Consider the following 20150-nt stretch of genomic DNA (forward strand, 5'->3'; position numbering starts at 1 on the left):
GGGGAGACAGACAACAAAACAAAACATTTTAACAAAATAAAATAAATAGAATAAATATGTACAAGTAAAATATATAAATAAACAGTGTAATAAACACGTACAAACATATATACATATATACAGGTGCTGATGTCTCTGGCCACAGTCGTTGACCACAGTCTCTCACCACATTATCTGATCACAGTCTCTGCTCATGGTCTCTGACCATAGTCTCTGACCACAGTCTCTGCTCATTCATTCAATCATATTTATTGAGCGCTTACTGTGTGCAGAGTACTGTACTAAGCGCTTGGGAAGTACAAGTTGGCAACATATAGAGACAGTCCCTACCCAACAATGGGCTCACAGTCTCTGACCAGAGCCTCTGGCCCTGGTCTCTGACAACAACCTCTGGCATTGTCTAGCGATGTCGTGAAGGTGAGACCGACACGATTTGGTGACGGATTGAATATGGCTTGAACGAGAGAGAGGAGTTGAGGATAACGCCAAGGTTATGGCCTTATGAGATGGGAAGGATGGTAGTGCTGTCTACAGTGACGGGAAAGTCCGGGTAAGGACAGGGTTTGGGAGGGAAGATAAGGAGCTCTGTTTTGGACATGTTGAGTTTGAGGTGACGGGAGGGCATCCAAGTAGAGATGTCCTGAAGGCAGGGGGAGGTGAGAGCCTGGAGAGAGGGAATGAGATCAGGGGAGGAGATGTAGATTTGGGGATCATCCGCATAGAGATGGTAGTTGAAGCCGTGGGAGCGAATGAGTGTAGATGGAGAACAGGAGGGGACCGAGAACTGAACCTTGAGGGACCCCCACAGTTACAGGATGGGAGGGAGAGGAGGGGCCTGCAAAGGAGACTGAGAATGAACGGCCAGAGACATAAGGGAGGACAGAATCAGTGAAGCCAAGGTTCACTGTGTACTCTCCCAAGCACACAAGAAGCACTCGATAAACTCGACTGACTGATTGAGAAGCAGCGTTGCCTAGTGGATAGAGCACAGGGCTGGGAGTCTTAACTCCTTCCCTTCCCCACAGCACCTGTATATATGTATATATGTTTGTACATATTTTTTACTCTATTTATTTATTTTACTTGTACATATCGATTCTATTTATCTTATTTTGTTAATATGTTTTGTTTTGTTGTCTGTCTCCCCCTTCTAGACTGTGAGCCCACTGTTGGGTAGGGACTGTCTCTATATGTCGCCAACTTGTACTTCCCAAGTGCTTAGTACAGTGCTCTGCACACAGTAAGTGCTCAATAAATACAATTGATTGATTGATTGATCACGGTCCCTGACTGCAGTCTCCGGCCCTGGTCTCTGCCCACTGTCTCTGACCACAGCTTCTGAACACAGTCTCTGACCGCAGCCTCCGGTCACCATCTCCGGCCACAATCTCTGGCCCTGGTCTCTAACCACAGTCCCTGGTCATTCTGCCCACAGTCTCTGACCCTGGTCTCTGGTTACAGTCTCTTCCCACAGACTCTGACCAAAGTCTCTGGCCACAGTCTCTGGCCACAGTCTCCGGATGTGGACTCCAAAGACAGCCTCTGGCCACACTGTTTGCCCTCATCTTCGTGGCTCAGTGGAGAGAGCACAGGGCTTGGGAGTCAGAGGTCATGGGTTCTAATCCCGGCTCTGCCACTTATCAGCTGTGGGACTTTGGGAAAATCACTTCACTTCTCTGGGTCTCAGTTCCCTCATCTGTAAAGTGGGGATTAAGACTGTGAGCCCCATGTGGGACAACTGGATTACCCTGTATCCCCCACAGTGCTTAGAACAGTGCTTGGCACATAGTAAGTGCTTAACAAATACCATCATCATCATCATTATTATTATTATTATTATTATTATTATTATTATCTTCTGACCACAGTTCTCCGACCACGGTCTCTGGTCACCGTCTCTGACCACAATCTCTGGCCCTGGTCTCTAACCAGTCTCTGGCCTCATTCATTCATTCATTCAATCATATTTATTGAGTGCTTACTGTGTGCGGAGCACTGTACTAAGCGCTTGGGAACTACAAGTTGGCAAAATATAGAGACGGTCCCTACCCAACAGTGGGCTCACAGTCTAGAAGGGGGAGACAGAGAACAAAACAAAACATATTAACAAAATAAAATAAGTAGAATAAATGTGTACAAATAAAATAGAGTAATAAATACGTACAAACATATATACTTATATACAGGTGCTGTGGGCAGGGGAAGGAGGTAAGGGGGAGGCGATGGGGAGGGGATGGACTCAGTCTCAGGGGGCGGAGGGGCGGGAATGGCCTGAGTTTTCCATGTAAACTTTAACCCAGAGGCTGTTTGACTTCTGCCGGGCATAACTCGGCTCACCCGTGATTCCCGAACTTTACACCCACCCCCACGGGGCCCAACCCCACTCAGATTCCAAAGTGTGTATGTGTGCACAAGTGCACGTGTGTGACAGAGCGTGGCAGGATCCTCCCCACTGCTGCCGGCCCCCTCTGACATGGCCGTGGGCAGTGACCCAGAGTTTTCCCCACCTTCACCCTCACAGAACTCTGCCTTCTGCATGTAAGAGAAGCAGCGTGGCCTACTGGTTAGAGCACAAGCTGGGGACTCAGAAGGACCTGGATTCTAATCCCGACACCGCCACTTGTCTGCTGGGTGGCCTTGGGCAAGTCACTTCACTTCTCTGGGCCTCAGTTACCTCATCTGGAAAAGTGGGGATTAAGACTGTGAGCCCCGTGTGGGACACGGACTGTGTCCAACCTGATTAGCTTTCATCTACCCGGGCGCTTAGTTCAGTGCCTGGCACATAGTAAGCGCTTAAGAAATACCATTAAAATAAATTTTAAAAAGGGGGCACATTGAAAACTAGGGAAAGGGGAGGTCACCCCAGCCCCCAACACTCCCAGACGTCCTTGGGTCCTCCATCCCCAGAGCCAGGACTCTCCTGAACCCTCCAGCCCAATCTTCCTGAGTCAGTAATAAAAATCATAATTGTGGTATTTATTGAGTGTTTACCACGTGCCACACACTGTACTAAGCCCTGGGGTGGATACAAGCAAATCAGGTTGGCCACCGTCCCCGTCCCACATGGGGCTCACAGTCTTAATCCCCACTTTTCCAGATGAGGTAACTGAGGCCCAGAGAAGCGAAGCGACTTGCCCAAGGCCACCCAGCAGACAAGTGGCGGTGCCGGGATTAGAATCCATGACCTTCTGACTCCCAAGCCCGGGCTCTAACCATTACACCATGCTGCTTCCCCACACACCCTGGCCCCAGACCCCTGATTAAGAAGCAGCATGGCTTTGGGAATACAGCCTGGGCTTGGGAGTCAGAGGGACTTGGGTTCTAATCCCGGCTCTGCCAATTCTTTGCTTTGTGATCTTGGGCAAGTCACTTATCTTCTCTAGGCCTCAGTCACCTCATCTGTAAAATGCGGAGTAAGAGTGTGAGTCCCATGTGGGACAGGGAGTGTGTCCAATCTGATTACCTTTGGGGGAGAAGCAAAGTCATGCTTGGGGGAGTCAGAAAGTCATGGGTTCTGATCCTAGCTCCACCACATGCCTGCTGTGTCACCTTGGGTAAGTCACTTCACTTCTCTGTGCCCCATGTCGGATAGGGGCCGTGTCCAACCTGCTTTGCTTCTATCCACCCCAACGCTTAGTGCTTGGCACATAGTAAGTACTTAACCAATACCACGATTATTATTATTATCATCTACGCCCACACTTAGAACAAGGCTTGAGTCATAGTAAGTGTTTAACAAAAACCATTATTATTATTATCATTATTATTCTTTACCTCCAAGCCCCAGACAGCCCCAAGCCCCAGCCCCAACACCCCTGAGCACCCCCAGATTCAGGCCCCAGGCACCCCCAAGCCTCCCAGCCCCAGAACACCCCTGATTCCTCCAGCCCAAGCTTCCTGACACCCCCAAGACTCCTGATTTACCACTGACCCCTGACCCCCAGTAATCCAGAGTCCCCCCAACCCAGACCCAATGCCCCCCAAGTCCCAGATGACCCCTGACACTGACCCCCACCAGGCCAAGACCCCCACCCCAATAGCCCTATCATTTCTCCTACTCAGAAAGGAGTCCCAGAAGACCAGCCCCCAGAGATTCCCCTCCATCATTCTTGACCCCTGGAGGTTCCCAAATGCCCAGACCCAGCTGACACCCAATGCTGAGAATGTGAAGAATCAGAAATTGTGCAAAAATGTCCAGGCCGGTGTGGGCAGGAGGAAATCCGTGGATCACCAGGTGTCGGGGGGCCGGCGCCCACCCCTCTCCCAGCGGCGATGCTTCACTGGTTCCCTTCAGAGACCAGAGGCGGCAGGGGAGGGATGCGGGGAGTCGGTGGGTGTGGGGGTGGGGTCTCAGAGAAGCAGCGTGGCTCAGAGGAAAGAGCGCGGGCTTGGGAGTCAGAGGTCATGGGTTCGAATTCCGGCTCAGCCACTTGTCAGCTTGATGACCTTCGACAAGCCACTTAACTTCTCTGTGCCTCAGTTACCTCATCTTTAAAATGGGGATTAAGACTGCGAGCCCAACATGGGACAACCTGATTACCTTGTATTCCCCCCACAGTGCTTAGAACAGTGCTTTGAAACATAGTGAGTGCTTAACAAATATCATTTAAAAAAATTAGCCTCGGCGAACTCATAGTTTGGAAGGCCAAAGGGGCCTCAGGCTGGCAACAAGATTGGGTCTGGTGTCATGTCTTCCCCACGACACATGGCGTAGTGGCTAGAGCACGAGCCTGGGACTGAGAAGGTCACGGGGTCTAATCCCGGTTCTGCCACATGTCTGCTGGGTGTGACCTTGGGCGAGTCACTTCACTTCTCTGGGCCTCAGTTCCCTCATCTGGAAAATGGGGGTTAAGACTGTGAGCCCCACAGGGGACGGGGACTGAGTCCAATCCGATTTGCTTGTTTCCACCCCAGCGCTTGGCACATAGTAAGCACTTAACATATACCACAATTATGGTTATTACATGTTCCTTGGTCCGCAGCACTGCTCAGGACTCTCGTTGAGGCTGGCCACGGGACTCAGCCACAGAAGCCGAGGGCAGGGCCCGGCTACAGAATCCGGCCACAGAACCCATCCATGGGGCTCGGCCACAGAACCCGTCGGGGGTAGATGGACTGGAGGAGGAGGCTGGGGTACGGGGGGGACTGGGGAAGAGGAGGCCAGGGTCTGGGGGATCTGGGAGGTGGAGGAGGCCAGGGTCCAGGGGGATTGGGGAGGAGGAGGCTGAAGTCCAGGGTGACTGGGAGGAGAAGGAGGCCAGGGTCTGGGGAGACTGGGAGGGGGAGAAGGCCGGGGTATGGGGGGAACTGGGTAAGAGGAGGCTGAAGTCCAAGGTGACAGGGAGGAGGAGGAGGCTGGCTGGGGTATGGGGGGACTGGGAGAAGGCTGGGGTCCGGGGGCCTGGGGGGGGGGGGGGTGCTGGGGTTGGGGGAGACAGGGAGGAGGAAGAGGCTGGGGTCCAGGGTGACTGGGAGGAGGAGGCTAGGGTCTGGGGGAACTCAGGGAGAGGAGGCCAGGGTCCTGAGAGGAGGAGGAGGCCGGGGTCAGGGGGAACTGGGGAGGAGGAGGCCAAGGTCCAGGGGGATTGGGGAAGAGGAGGCTGAAGTTCAGGGCGATTGGGAGGAGGAGGAGGCTGGGGTCCGGGGAACTGGGGAGAAGGAGGCCGGGGTCCTGGGGGGGACTGTGGAAGAGGAGGCTGAAGTCCAGGGTTACTGGGAGGAGGAGGAGGTGGCTGGGGTCTGGGGGGACTCAAGGAGAAGAGGCCGGGGTCCGGGGAGGAGGAAGAGCCCAGGGTCAGGGGGAACTGGGGAGGAGGAGGCCGAGGTCCAGGGGGATTGGGGAAGTTTCAGGAGGCTGAAGACCAGGGTGACTGGGAGGAGGAGGCTGGGATCTAGGGGACTGAGGAGGAGTAGGAGAGGGGAGGAGGAGGAGACTGGGGTCTGGGGGGACTCAGGGAGAGGAGGCCGGGGTCCGGGGAGGAGGAGGAGGCCAGGGTCAGGGGGAACTGGGAAGGAGGAAGCCGAGGTCCAGGGGGATTGGGGAGGCTTCAGGAGGCTGAAAAGACCAGGGTGACTGGGAGGAGGAGGCTGGGACCCGGGGGACTGGGGAGAAGGAGGAAGCCGGGGCAAGGGGGGACTGGGAGGAGGAGGCTGGAGTCCAGGGGGAACTGGGGAGGAGGCCAGGGTCGGGGGAGACAGGGAGAAGGAGAAGGCTGGGGTCCAGGAGGGGACTGGGAAGGAGGAGGCTGAAGTAAAGGGGGACTGGGAGGAGGAGGAGGCCGGGGTCTTTGAGGACTGGAGAGAAGGAGGCCGGGGTCCGGGGGGACTGGGAGGAGGAGGAGGCTGGGGTCCGGGGGACTGGGGAAGAGGAGGCTGAAGTCCAGGTTGACTGGGAGGAGGAGGAGGAGACTGGGTCTGGGAGGAGGAAGATGAAGTCCAGGGTGACTGGGAAGAAGAGGAGGCTGGGGTCTGGGGGGACCAGGCAGGAGGAGGCTGGGGTCTGGGGGGGACCAGGCAGGAGGAGGCTGGGGTCTGGGGGGACTGGGGATGGCAGGGCCCAGCCCCAGAGCTCAGACACAGGGCTCGTCCACACAAACTGGCCACAGAACCCAGACACCCAACTTGGTCACCAAACCCTCCTCCATCCTCAGCAGCCCCAGGGGATGCTATGAAGACCCCCGGGTGGGGGGAGGGGGGGGTGTCTCTGAATCACCCAAGCACCCAGGGAGACCCAGTCAGTTTGGACCCATCCCCGGCAGCGGCAAAGGAAAGCCCAGGGACCTGACTGCCATTCCACAGAGGAGGAAACTGAAGCTCAGAGAAGTGACTCATCCAAGGTCACACAGCAGAGCTGGGAGCATTGGATCTCAGGAGCCTTCCTTGTGGAGGGACCCTCAGGTAATGGGCAGAGAAGCAGCATGGTCTAGTGGCTAGAGCCCGGGCGTGGGAGTCAGAAGGACCTGGGTTCTCATCCTGGCTCCTCTACGTGTCTGCTGTGTGACCTTGGGCAAATCGTTTCACTTCTCTGTGCCTCAGTTCGCTCATCTGTGAAATGGGGGTGGAGAGTCTGAGCCCCATGTGGGACAGGGGCTGTGTCCAACCTGATTAACTTATATCTACCCCAGCGCCTAAAGCAGTGCTTAGCACGTAGTAAGTGGTACTTAACAAGTACCATAATTATTATTATAGACTGTTATAGACTATTATAGACTGTGAGCCTTCTAGACTGTGAGCCCGCTGTTGGGTAGGGACTGTCTCTATGTGTTGCCGACTTGTACTTCCCAAGCGCTTAGTACAGTGCTCTGCACACAGTAAGCGCTCAATAAATACGATTGATTTGATTGATTGATTGCTATTATTAGCCCAGCCACAGAACCTAGCCACAGTACTCGGCCCCAGAGTCCGGCTGGTCACAGAGTTGCACCGGGCCCCTCTGCCTCCAGCCCTCTCAATTGTTCTTTCATTCATTCATATTTACTGAGCACTTACTGCATGCAGAGCACTGTACTAAGTGCTTGGGAGAGTACTCAGGAAGCAGCGTGGTTCAGTGGAAAGAACCCGGGCTTCAGACTGTGAGCCCAATGTTGGGTAGGGACTGTCTCTATATGTTGCCAATTTGTACTTCCCAAGCGCTTAGTACAGTGCTCTGCACATAGTAAGCGCTCAATGAATATGATTGATTGATTGATTGGGAGTCAGAGGTCATGGGTTCTAATCCCAGCTCCACCGCTTGTCAGCTGTGTGACTTTGGGCAAGTCACTTAACTTCTCGGTTACCTCATCTGTAAAATGGGGATTAAGACTGTGAGCCCCACGTGGGACAACCTGATCACCTTGTATCCTCCCCAGCGCTTAGAACAGTGCTTTGCACATAGTAAGCACTTAACAAATGCCTTCATTATTATTTCAAGGTAACAATAAACAGAAACATTCCCTGCCCACAGTGACCTTACAGTCTAGAGGGGGAGACAGACATTAATAGAAAGGAATAAATGACAGATGTGGACAGGTGTGGGGCTGGGAGGGGGGAAGAATAAAGAGAGCAAGTCAGGGTGACACAGAAGGGAGTCGGAGAAGAGAAAAGAAGGGATTAGTCAGGGAAGGCCTCTTGGAGGAGATGGGCCTTCAATAAGACTTTGAAGGGGGGAGAGTCATTGTCTGTCAGATATGCAGAGGGAGGGCATTCCAGGCCAGCGGCAGGACGTGGTCTGGTGGCGAGATAGACAATCAATCGTATTTATTGAGAGCTTACTGTGTGCAGAGCACTGTACTAAGCGCTTGGGAAGTACAAGTTGGCAACATATAGAGACAGTCCCTACCCAACAGTGGGCTCACAGTCTAAAAGAAGATGAAGGTACAGTGAGAAGGTCAGAATTAGAGGAGCGGAGTGTGCAGGCTGGGTGGAGTAGTAGGAGAGTAGCCAGGTGAGGTAGGAGGGGGCAAGGGGATTGACTGTTTTAAAGCTAACATTGAGGAGTTTTTGTTTGATGCAGAGGTGGATGGGCAACAGCTGGAGTTTTTGGAGGCGTGGGGAAACACATTCTGAACTTTTCTGAGGAATAATGATCCGGGCAGCAAAGTGAAGAATGGACTGAAGTGGGGAGAGACAGGAGACAGGGAGGACAGCAAAGAGGCTGATACAGTCATCAAGGTGGGGTAGGGTAAATGACTGTATGAATGTGGTAGCAGTTCGGATCAAGAGGAAAGGACGGATGTTGTGAAGGTGGGACCAACAGGATTTAGTCACGGAATGAATATGCGGGTTGAATGAGAGAGAAGCCCATTGGTGGACAGGGACCGTCTCTATATGTTGCTGATTTGTACTTCCCAAGAGCTTAGTCCAGTGCTCTGCACATAGTAAGCACTCAATAAATATGACTGAATGAATGAAAAAATAATGCCAAGCGCTTAGTACAGTGCTCTGCACACAGTAAGCGCTCAATAAATACGATTGATGATGATGATGATGAAGGTTGTGGGCTTGTGACACAGGAAGGACAGTGGAGAGGCAGCCTGGCTGGCAGAGAGACCAGGGCTGGGGGCCGGGACTCCTAGGCTCTAATCCCAGCTCTGCCGCTGGCCTAATGTGTGACCCTGGGTGAGTCACTTGACCTCCCTGGGCCTCAGTTTCCCCACCTGTTGATCGGGGAGAAGATTCTTTCTCTCCGTTCCCCGAGAGTGTCAGCCCCGTGTTGAGCAGCAGCTGTGTCTGACTGGATTCCGCTCACCACCTCGAAATATAAGGGTTGTGTCACCACCATTCGCTGCATGAGGAATCTCTCTGCGGCCCTCAGTGCCCAGGACCCCACCACCAGCTGACCCTCCCCACAACCTCCTCCACAGCACATACACAAAAAATGTTTCTTTAGACCCTCGGGAGTCTTCTACGTAAACAGGCTCATGCTGTCAGGTGATCATTCCCCATGCTTTTAACAGTGTTCTAGCCCAAGTGTCTAGTGAAAACACACAGAACTGAAAGGGGGAAGAAGAGGGGGAGGAGGAGACAGAGGAGGAGGAGAAGAGGGGGAAAAGGAGGAGAAGGAACAGGAGGAGGAGGAGGAGGAGAAGGAGAAGGAGGAGGAAAAGGAAGAGGAGGAGGAAGACGAGAAGAAGTAGGAGGAGGAGGATGGTCAAGACAGAGGTACAACTGAGAAGCAGCGTGGCTCAGTGGAAAAAAGCCAGGGCTTTGGAGTCAGAGGTCATGGGTTCAAACCCCGGCTCCACCACTTTGTCAGCTGTGTGACTTTGGGCAAGTCACTTCACTTCTCTGTGCCTCAGTTACCTCATCTGTAAAATGGGGATTAAAACTGTGAGCCCCACGTGGGACACCTGATCACCTTGTAACCTCCCCAGCGCTTAGAACAGTGCTTTGCACATAGTAAGCACTTAATAAATGCCATTATTATTTTCTTATTATTACTGGTATTAGTAATAGAAGCTGTAGTATTAGAGAAGCAGTGTGTCTTAGTGGATAGAGCACGGGCTTGAGAGTCAGAAGGACCTGAGTTCTAATCCCAGCTCTGCCACATGTCTGCTGTGTGACCTTGGGCAAGTCACTTCACTTCACTGGGCCTCAGTTCCCTCATCTGCATAATGGGGATTGGGACTGTGAGCCCCACGTGGGAATGAGACTGTGTCCAAACTGATTTGCTGGATTCCACTCCAGCGCTTAGTACAGTGCCTTGCGCTTAGTAAGCACTTAACAAATACCGTACTTATTATTTAGTATGAGTAGCAGTAAAATTAGTTGTAGAAGCAATAGTAGTGGCTGGCATAGCAGTAGTAGCAGTCTCAGGAGTAGCAGCAGTAGCAGTAATTGCAGTGCTCTGCACATAGTAAGCGCTCAATAAATATGATTGAATGAATGAATGAATGGTAGCAGTAGCAGTAGCAGGTCCCATTTTGCAAGGGTCCCCTTGGTGGGCTGAACTGTATACGGGACTCAAGAAGTCCAGAATAACAAAATGATTCACATTCCCCGTGTACACGAAGCTCAGACTCTAATGGTGGAAGTAATACTAGTAGCAGCAGTAGTAGCAGTAATTATAACGATAATAATATGGTATTTGTTAAGCACTTACTATGTGCCAAGCCCTGTTCTAAGCACTGGGGTAGACACAAGGTAATCAGTTTGTCCCATGTGGGGCTCACAGTCTTAATAATAATAATAATAATAATAATAATGGCATTTATTAAGCGCTCACTATGTGCAAAGCACTGTTCTAAGCGCTGGGGAGGTTACAAAGTGATCCAGTTGTCCCACAGGGGGGCTCACAGTCTTAATCCCCATTTTACAGATGAGGTCACTGAGGCACAGAGAAGTGAAGTGACTTGCCCAAGGTCACACAGCAGACAAGTGGCAGAGCCGGAATTAGAACCCACGACCTCTGACTCCCAAGCCTGGGCTCTTTCCACTAAGCCACGCTGCTGCTTCTACTAGTACTAGTAGTAATAGCGGTAGTAGTAATAATAATAATAATTTTCATATTTAAGTTAGTCAATCATATTTATTAAGCACTTACTGTGCCCAGGGCACTGTACTAAGTGCTTGGGCGAGTTAAGCACTTACTATATACCAGGCTCTGTGCTAAGCGCTGGGGCGGATACAAGCAAGTCGGGTTGGACACAGTCCCTGTTCCAGAGCGGCCTCACAGTTTTAATCCTCATTTTACAGAGGAGGAAATAATAATAATAATGGTGCAATTTGTTAAGCACTTACTATGTGCCAAGCACTGTTCTAAGTGCTGGGGAGGATACAAGGCAATCAGGTTGTCCCACATGGGGCTCACAGTCTTAACCCTCATTTTACAGATGAGGTAACTGAGGCACAGAGAAGTTAAGTGGCTTGCCCAAGGTCACAAAGCTGACAAGTGGCTGAGCCGGGATTCGAACCCATGACCTCTGACTCCCAAGCCCGCGCTCTTTCCACTGAGCCATGCTGCAAGCTCGCACAACAGGTAAGTGGCAGAGCCAAGAGCAGAACCCAGGTCCTTCTGAATTCCAGGCCCGTGCGCTAACCACTAGACAACACTGCTTCTCAGCAGCAGCAGCAGCATTTTTTGAGCATCCACTTGGTGCGGTGAACTGTGCTAGGGGCTCGGGGAGTACGGAATAAAGAAATGACCCATTTCCCGCCCACGAGTAGCCCGCACTTCCCTCTACCTTAGTGCTTTGCACACAGTAAAGCTCTTAACAAAAACTGCATCCTGAATAAAAACTACAGTAGAAAAGTAGTAGCAGGATTTATTGAGCACTCAGGGGTTGCAGTGCACGGCTCTTGGAAAAGTATAACACAAAAAGAAGTGGCATACTCTCTGCCCACAAGGAACTTACACCACGTGTGTGTGTTGCGGGGTGTTGAGGGGGGTGAGAGTGCTCTATAAATGGGAAATGTACAGATTTATTACTCTATTTTACTGTCCATATTTACTATTCTATTTATTTTGTTAATGATCAATCAATCAATCAATCGTATTTATTGAGCGCTTACTATGTGCAGAGCACTGTACTAAGCGCTTGGGAAGTACAAATTGGCATCACATAGAGACAGTCCCTACCCAACAGTGGGCTCACAGTCTAAAAGGGGGAGACAGAGAACAGAACCAAACATACCAACAAAATAAAATAAGTAGGATAGAAATGTACAAGTAAAATAAATAAATAAATAAATAGAGTAATAAATATGTACAACCATATATACATATATACAGGTGCTGTGGGGAAGGGAAGGAGGTAAGACGGGGGGATGGAGAAGGGGACGAGGGGAATAGGAAAGAAGGGGCTGAGTCTGGGAAGGCCTCCTGGAGGAGGTGAGCTCTCAGCAGGGCCTTGAAGGGAGGAAGAGAGCTAGCTTGGCGGATGGGCAGAGGGAGGGCATTCCAGGCCCGGGGGTTGACGTGGGCCGGGGGTCGATGGCGGGACAGGCGAGAGCGAGGTACAGTGAGGAGATTAGTGGTGGAGGAGCGGAGGGTGCGGGCTGGGCTGGAGAAGGAGAGAAGGGAGGTGAGGTAGGAGGGGGCGAGGGGATGGACAGCCTTGAAGCCCAGGGTGAGGAGTTTCTGCTTGATGCGCAGATTGATCGGTAGCCATTGGAGGTTTTTGAGGAGGGGAGTAATATGTCCAGAGCGTTTCTGGACAAAGATAATCCGGGCAGCAGCATGAAGTATGGATTGAAGTGGAGAGAGACACGAGGATGGGAGATCAGAGAGAAGGCTAGTGCAGTAGTCCAGATGGGATAGGATGAGAGCTTGAATGAGCAGGGTAGCGGTTTGGATGGAGAGGAAAGGGCGGATCTTGGCAATGTTGCGGAGCTGAGACCGGCAGGTTTTGGTGACGGCTTGGATGTGAGGGGTGAATGAGAGAGCGGAGTCGAGGATGACACCAAGGTTGCGGGCTTGTGAGACGGGAAGGATGGTAGTGCCGTCAACAGAGATGGGGAAGTCAGGGAGAGGACAAGGTTTGGGAGGGAAGACAAGGAGCTCAGTCTTCGACATGTTGAGCTTTAGGTGGCGGGCGGACATCCAGATGGAGATGTCCTGAAGGCAGGAGGAGATGCGAGCCTGGAGGGAGGGGGAGAGAGCAGGGGCAGAGATGTAGATCTGGGTGTCATCAGCGTAGAGATGATAGTTGAAGCCGTGGGAGCGAATGAGGTCACCAAGGGAGTGCGTGTAGATCGAGAACAGAAGGGGACCAAGCACTGAACCTTGGGGAACCCCCACAGTAAGAGGATGGGAGGGGGAGGAGGAGCCTGCAAAAGAGACTGAGAAAGAACGATCGGAGAGATAAGAGGAGAACCAGGAGAGGACGGAGTCTGTGAAGCCAAGGTCAGATAACGTGTGGAGGAGAAGGGGGTGGTCCACAGTGTCAAAGGCAGCTGAGAGGTTGAGGAGGATTAGGACAGAGTATGAGCCGTTGGATTTGGCAAGCAGGAGGTCATTGGTGACCTTTGAGAGCGCAGTTTCCGTGGAATGAAGGGGACGGAAGCCAGACTGGAGGGGGTCGAGGAGAGAGTTGTTGTTGAGGAATGATGTGCATTTAGCTTTAATTCTATTTGTTCTGACGACTTGACACCCGTCCACATGTTTTGTTTTGTTGTCTGTCTCCCCCTTCTAGACTGTGAGCCCACTGTTGGGTAGGGGCCGTCTCTATATGTTGCCGACTTGTACTTCCCAAGTGCTTAGTACAGTGCTCTGCGCACAGTAAGTGCTCAATAAACACAATTGAATGAATGAATGAATATTTTGGAGGGTGCCAACCCTGTTAGCCCCATGTGGACCATTCTGGGGTGCACTCTTCCCCCCAGAGCCCCTAAGTCCTCTGAAATAATAATAATAACAATAATAATAATAATGATAATAATGGTACTTAAGCACTTACTATATCATCATCATCGTCATCATCAATTGTATTTATTGAGTGCTTACTGTGTGCAGAGCACTGTACTAAGCGCTTGGGAAGTACAAGTTGGCAACACACAGAGAAAGTCCCTACCCAACAGTGGGCTCACAGTCTAAAAGGGAGAGACTGTATTAAGCCCTGAGGCAGATAGAAGCTAATCAGGTTGGACGCAGTCCGTATCCCACAAGGGGCTCACTGTCTGAATCCCCATTTTCCAGATGAGGAAACTGAGGCCTAGAGAAGTGAAGCAACTTGCCCAAGGTCACCCAGCAGACAAGGGGCAGAGCCGGATTAGAACCCAGGGCGTCTGATTCCCAGGCTCCTGCTCTATCCACTAGGCCGTGCTGGCATTGACAGTCAGGCTTGCCACTTACCACCCTGAGGCCCTGGGGTTAAGCGCTTAGTACAGTGCTCCGCACACAGTAGGCGCTCAATAAATACGATGGAATGAATGAATGAATGAATGGCCTAATCAATCAATCAACCAGTGGCATTGGAGCTTGGGACTCACAGGCCAAGAAGACAAGGGGGAGAGATTTTCCCAGACCAGAAGACCAAAGAGAAACAGTGTGGCTCAGTGGAAAGAGCCGGGGCTTGGAGTCAGAGGTCAATCAATCAATCAATCGTATTTATTGAGCGCTTACTGTGTGCAGAGCACTGTACTAAGCGCTTGGGAAGTACAAGTTGGCAACATATACAGACAGTCCCTACCCAACAGTGGGATCACAGTCTAAAAGGGGGAGACAGAGAACAAAACCAAACATACTAACAAAATAAAATAAATAGAATAGATATGTACAAGTAAAATAGAGTAATAAATATATACAAACATATATACATATATACAGGTGCTGTGGGGAAGGGAAGGAGTTAAGATGAGGGGGATGGAGAGGGGGAGGGGAGAGAGGTCATGCGCTCAATCCCAGCTCCACCACATCTGCTGTGTGACCTTGGGCAAGTCACGTAACTTCTCTGAGCCTCAGTTACCTCCTCTGTAAAATGGGGATTAAGACTGTGAGCCCCACGTGGGCCAACCTGATCACCTTGTATCCTCCCAGCGCTTTGAACAGCGCTTTGCACATAGTAAGCGCTTAATAAATGCCATCATTACTAAACAGAGCAGAGACTCCCGCCACCCCCCGGACCACTAGACCAAGGAGACACGGAGCAGAGACCCCCGGTCCACATTGAAGGGGGCTGTTTTCTGCCTCAGGTCTCTTCTGGTCAGTTGCTGACCCTCAGGACCTTTGTGCTCCTGTTCAAAATCCAGGTGGATGCAGGAGGGCTGGGCAGGGAGCAGGGAGGATGGGAGAGGAGGCCACAGAAACAAACCCCCCACCCAACCATGGTCTTGCCCCTGCTGGCAGGGAGGAAGGAGGAAAGAGGACATCGAAGTGGACAAAGAAGGCTTCGAGACTGTGAGCCCGTTGTTGGGTAGGGACCGTCTCTATATGTTGCCGACTTGTAACAATAATGATAATGATAGTATTTATTAAGCGCTTACTATGCGCAAAGTACTGTTCAAAGCACTGAGGTGATCAGACTGTCCCATGTGGGGCTCCCAGTCTTAATTCCCATTTTACAGATGAGGGAACGGAGGCACAGAGAAGTTAAGTGACTTGCCCAAAGTCACACAGCTGACCATTGGTGGAGTTGGGATTTGAACCCATGACCTCTGACTCCAAAGCCCGTGCTCTTTCCACTGAGCCACGCTGCTTTTCTACTTGTACTTCCCAAGCGCTTAGTACAGTGCTCTGCACGCAGTAAGTGCTCAATAAATACGACTGAATTAATGAATGACCCCCCTCCCCCATAAGGGAAGCACCCGTGGTGCCCAACCCCCACTGAAGGGCCCTGAAACACATTCGCTCATTTAACATCTCTGGGCCCCATTCATTCATTCAATCATATTTATTGAGCATGCACTGTGTGCAGAGCACTGTACTAAGCGCTTGGGAAGTACAAGTCGGCAACATATAGAGACAGTCCCTACCCCAACAACGGGCTCACAGTCTAGAAGGGGGAGACAGACAACAAAACATGTGGACAGGTGTCAAGTCATCAGAATAAATAGAAGTAAAGCTAGATGCACATCTTTCACAAAATAAATGGAATAGTAAATATGGACAAGTAAAATAAATACAGCAATAAATCTGTGCAAACATATATACAGGTGCTGTGGGGAGGGGAAGGAAGTAGGGCGGGGGGGTGGGGAGGAGGAGAGGAAAAAGGGGGTTCAGTCTGGGAAGGCCTCCTGGAGGAGGTGAGCTCTCAGTAGGGCTTTGAAGGGAGGAAGAGAGCCAGCCCCAGTTTCCTCATCTATAAATTGGGGATACAATACCTGTTCACCCCCAAGACTACTTAGGCTGTGAGCCTCATGAGGGACAGGGACCACGTCTGACCTGATTATTTTGTATCTCACTAGCGCTTAGTACAGTGTTTGACGGATAGTAACTTCTTAGCAAATATTATCATTATTGTCGTTATTATTATTATTCCCGTCATCATCACCCTGGGCACTAAAGTTGGCAGCAGAGGGAGCCAATGAATGTGAAAAATCCAGTCTCCTGCCCCCTCTGCCCGCCACCCCACCAAATACACACACACACACACACAACACACAACACACCCCTTGATAAACTGAGACAAGGGCTGAGAGACAATTCACAAATTCCCAGCAAACAGTGAGGCTCCTGAGACGCTACCACAGTTCTAACCACTTTCTCCTCAGCCCCAACCGGCCCGTTTCCAGAGGCGGGGGGGGAAACTGAGGAAACTACCTGCCTCAGACCTCCCTGCAGTCAGCAGTGGAGCCCTGATGAGAACATGACTCTCAGCTTAACTTCTCTGTCCTCGGTTACCTCACCTATAAAACGGGGGATTAAATCCTCCTCCCTCTGACTTAGACTGTGAGCCCCACGTGAGACAGGGACTGTGTCCAACCTGATTATCTTGTCTCCAACCCAGCACTTAGAACAGAGCCGGACATGTAGTAAGTGCTTCACAAATACCATTTAAAAAAAAAAAAAGGTTCTCCTGACTGAAATCATTTCATTTCTTTCTGTGGTTGAACCTGCCCTAGCGTCATTAATCCAAATCCCCCTTCCTCCTCCCTCCCCATTCCAGGAGGCCTTCTCAGATTCTTTTTTTTTCTCCTCATGTCCGCTCCTCTCGAACTCCACCTCGGCACTCCTGCACTGGGGTGCTTTTGACCCCCTCGACTAACAAATTCTAATCAATCAATCAATCAATCAAGGGTATTTATTGAGTGCTTACTGTGTGCGGACCACTGTACCGATCGCTTAACGCCACTCTTCAAACGCTTATTTAATCCTTTATCCGTCTTTCTGTTCTCTTTCTTCCTAGTTCCCTAAATAGAAAGAGGTTTGCAACAAATACCTACAAGCCCACCCATACGTCTCTGGGCCTCAGTTACCTCATCTGTAAAATGGGGATTAAGACTGTGAGTCCCATGTGGAATGTGGTCTGTGAGCCCACTGTTGGGTAGGGACCGTCTCTATATGTTGCCAACTTGTACTTCCCAAGCGCTTAGTACAGTGCTCTGCACACAGTAAGCACTCAATAAATACGATTGATGATGATGATGATGGTCCTTTATTTTTTTTTTAAGAGTGTTTGTTAAGCATTTATTATGTGCCTGGCACTGTACTAAGCACTGGGGTAGATTCAAGATCATCAGATTAGGCACAGACTCTATCCCACATGGGGCCCGCAGTCTTAATCCCATTTCACAGATGAGGGAGCCGAGGCCGAGAGAAGTGAAGTGACTTGTCCAAGGTCACACAGCAGGCAAGTGGTGGAGCCGGAATGAGAACCTAGATCCTTCTAACTCCCGGGCCTGCGCTCTATCCACTAGGCCACACTGCTTCTCTGTGTCTGTGCCCACCCTGATTAGCTTGTATCTACCCCAGCGCCTAGGGAGTCAAAAGAAGTCACCGAGATGTTTATTTGGCCATGCATGTAAATGTAAGCGCTTACTGATGGACACGTGCTTTGAGCAGAAGCTACTGCCCAGATTCAGGTAGCTGAGAGTCCAGGAAAGGAATAGGGTTTGGTATCTCAGATCAGATCAATTTGTACTTCCCAAGCGCTTAGTACAGTGCTCTGCGCATAGTAAGCGCTCAATAAATACGATTGATGATGATCAGTGTTCTCCTGATTGTCCCCAGTCCACCCCACCCCACTGCTGCCCGGCTTGATGCCTGCCTTCGGAGAATGGGAGTGGGAGTCAGAAGGACGTGGGTTCTAATCCTGGCTCCACCGCTTGTCTGCTGTGTGACCTTGGGCAAGTCACTTCAGTTCTCTGGGCCTCAGTTCCCTCATCTGTAAAATGGGGGCTGAGACTGTGAGCCCCCATGTGGAACAGAAACTGGGTCATCATCATCATCAATCGTATTTATTGAGCGCTTACTATGTGCAGAGCACTGTACTAAGCGCTTGGGAAGTACAAATTGGCAACACATAGAGACAGTCCCTACCCAACAGTGGGCTCAAAGTCAACCTGATTAACTTGTATCACCCCAACACTTAGAACAATCAATCAATCAATCAATTGTATTTATTGAGCGCTTACCGTGTGCAGAGCACTGTACTACTACTACTACTACTAATAATAATAATAATAATTGGCATTTGTTAAGTGCTTACTATGTGCAAAGCACTGTTCTAAGCGCTGGGGAGGATACAGGCTGATCAGGTTGTCCCACGTGGGGCTCACAGTCTTAATCCCCATTTTACAGATGAGGGAACTGAGGCCCAGAGAAGTTAAGTGACTTGCCCAAGGTGACACAGCAGACATGTGGCAGAGCCGGGATTTGAACCCATGACCTCTGACTCCAAAGCCCGTGCTCTTCTCCACTGAGCCACGCTGTAAGCGCTTGGGAAGTACAAGTTGGCAACATATAGAGACAGTAGGCTCACAGTCTACGTAATAATAAATAATAATAACAACAATAATACTTGTTAAGCCCTTACTATGTGCCAAGCACTATTCTAAGCACTGGGGTAGATGCAAGTTAATCAGGTTGGATACAGTCCCTGTCCCTCATGGGGCTCACTCTTATTCCTCATTTTACAGATGAGATAACTGAGGTCCAGAGAAGTGAAGTGACTTGCCCAAGGTCACAGAGCAGACACGTGGTGAAGCCAGAATTAGAACCCAGGTCTTTCTGACTCTCAGGCCTGAGCTCTATCCACTAAGCCACGCTGTAAGTGCTTAAAATATAATAATAATAATAATGGTGGTATTTGTTAAGCACTTACTATGTGCCAAGCACTGTTCTAAGAGCTGGGGAAGATACGAAATCATCATGTTGTCCCACTTGGGGCCCTCAGTCTTAATCCACATTTTACAGATGAGGTCACTGAGGCACAGAGAAGTTAAGTGGCTTAACAAATATCATACCTCTTTAAGCACTTACTTTGTGCCAAGCAATGCCCTAAGCACTGGAGCACTAGATACTTGAGAAGCTGCTGTGGCTCAGTGGAAAGAGCCTGGGCTTTGGAGTCAGAGGTCATGGGTTCAAATCCCAGCTCTGCCAACTGTCAGCTGTGTGACTTTGGGCAAGTCACTTAACTTCTCTGGGCCTCAGTTACCTCATCTGGAAAATGGGGATTAAAATTGTGAGCCCCCTGTGGGACAACCTGATCACCTTGTAACCTCCCCAGCGCTTAGAACAGTGCTTTGCACAGAGTAAGCGCTTAACAAATACCAACATTATTATTATTATTATTGGATACAAGTTAATCAGGTTGGACACAGTCCCTGTCCCACTGTCTAAAAGGGGAGGGAGAATGAGTTTTGAACCCCCATTTCACAGATGAAGACACTAGAGAACCAGCATGGCTCAGTGGAAAGAGCACGGGCTTGGGAGTCAGAGGTCACAGGTTCAAATCCTGCTCCTCCACTTAGCTGTGTGACCTTGGGCAAGCCACTCAACTTCTCTGGGCCTCAGTTCCCTCATCTGTCAAATGGGGATTAAGACTGTGAGCCACACCTGGGACAACCTGATTACTTTGTATCCAAGTGCTTAGAACAGTGCTTTGCACATAATAAGTACTTAACAAATACCATTATTATTATTATTAAGTGGTGGAGCCAGGACTAGAACCCAGGTCCCTGCTCTTTCCACTAAGCCGCACTGCCACAGAAGAAAAGGAGTCGGGTTGCCAAAAAGAAATGAGAAGTGGTACCCATCCAAGATAATAATCTTGGATAATAATTCCACTGAGCCA

Source organism: Tachyglossus aculeatus, chromosome 1 (assembly GCF_015852505.1).
Source record: "Tachyglossus aculeatus isolate mTacAcu1 chromosome 1, mTacAcu1.pri, whole genome shotgun sequence".
Classification (NCBI taxonomy): Eukaryota; Metazoa; Chordata; class Mammalia; order Monotremata; family Tachyglossidae; genus Tachyglossus; species Tachyglossus aculeatus.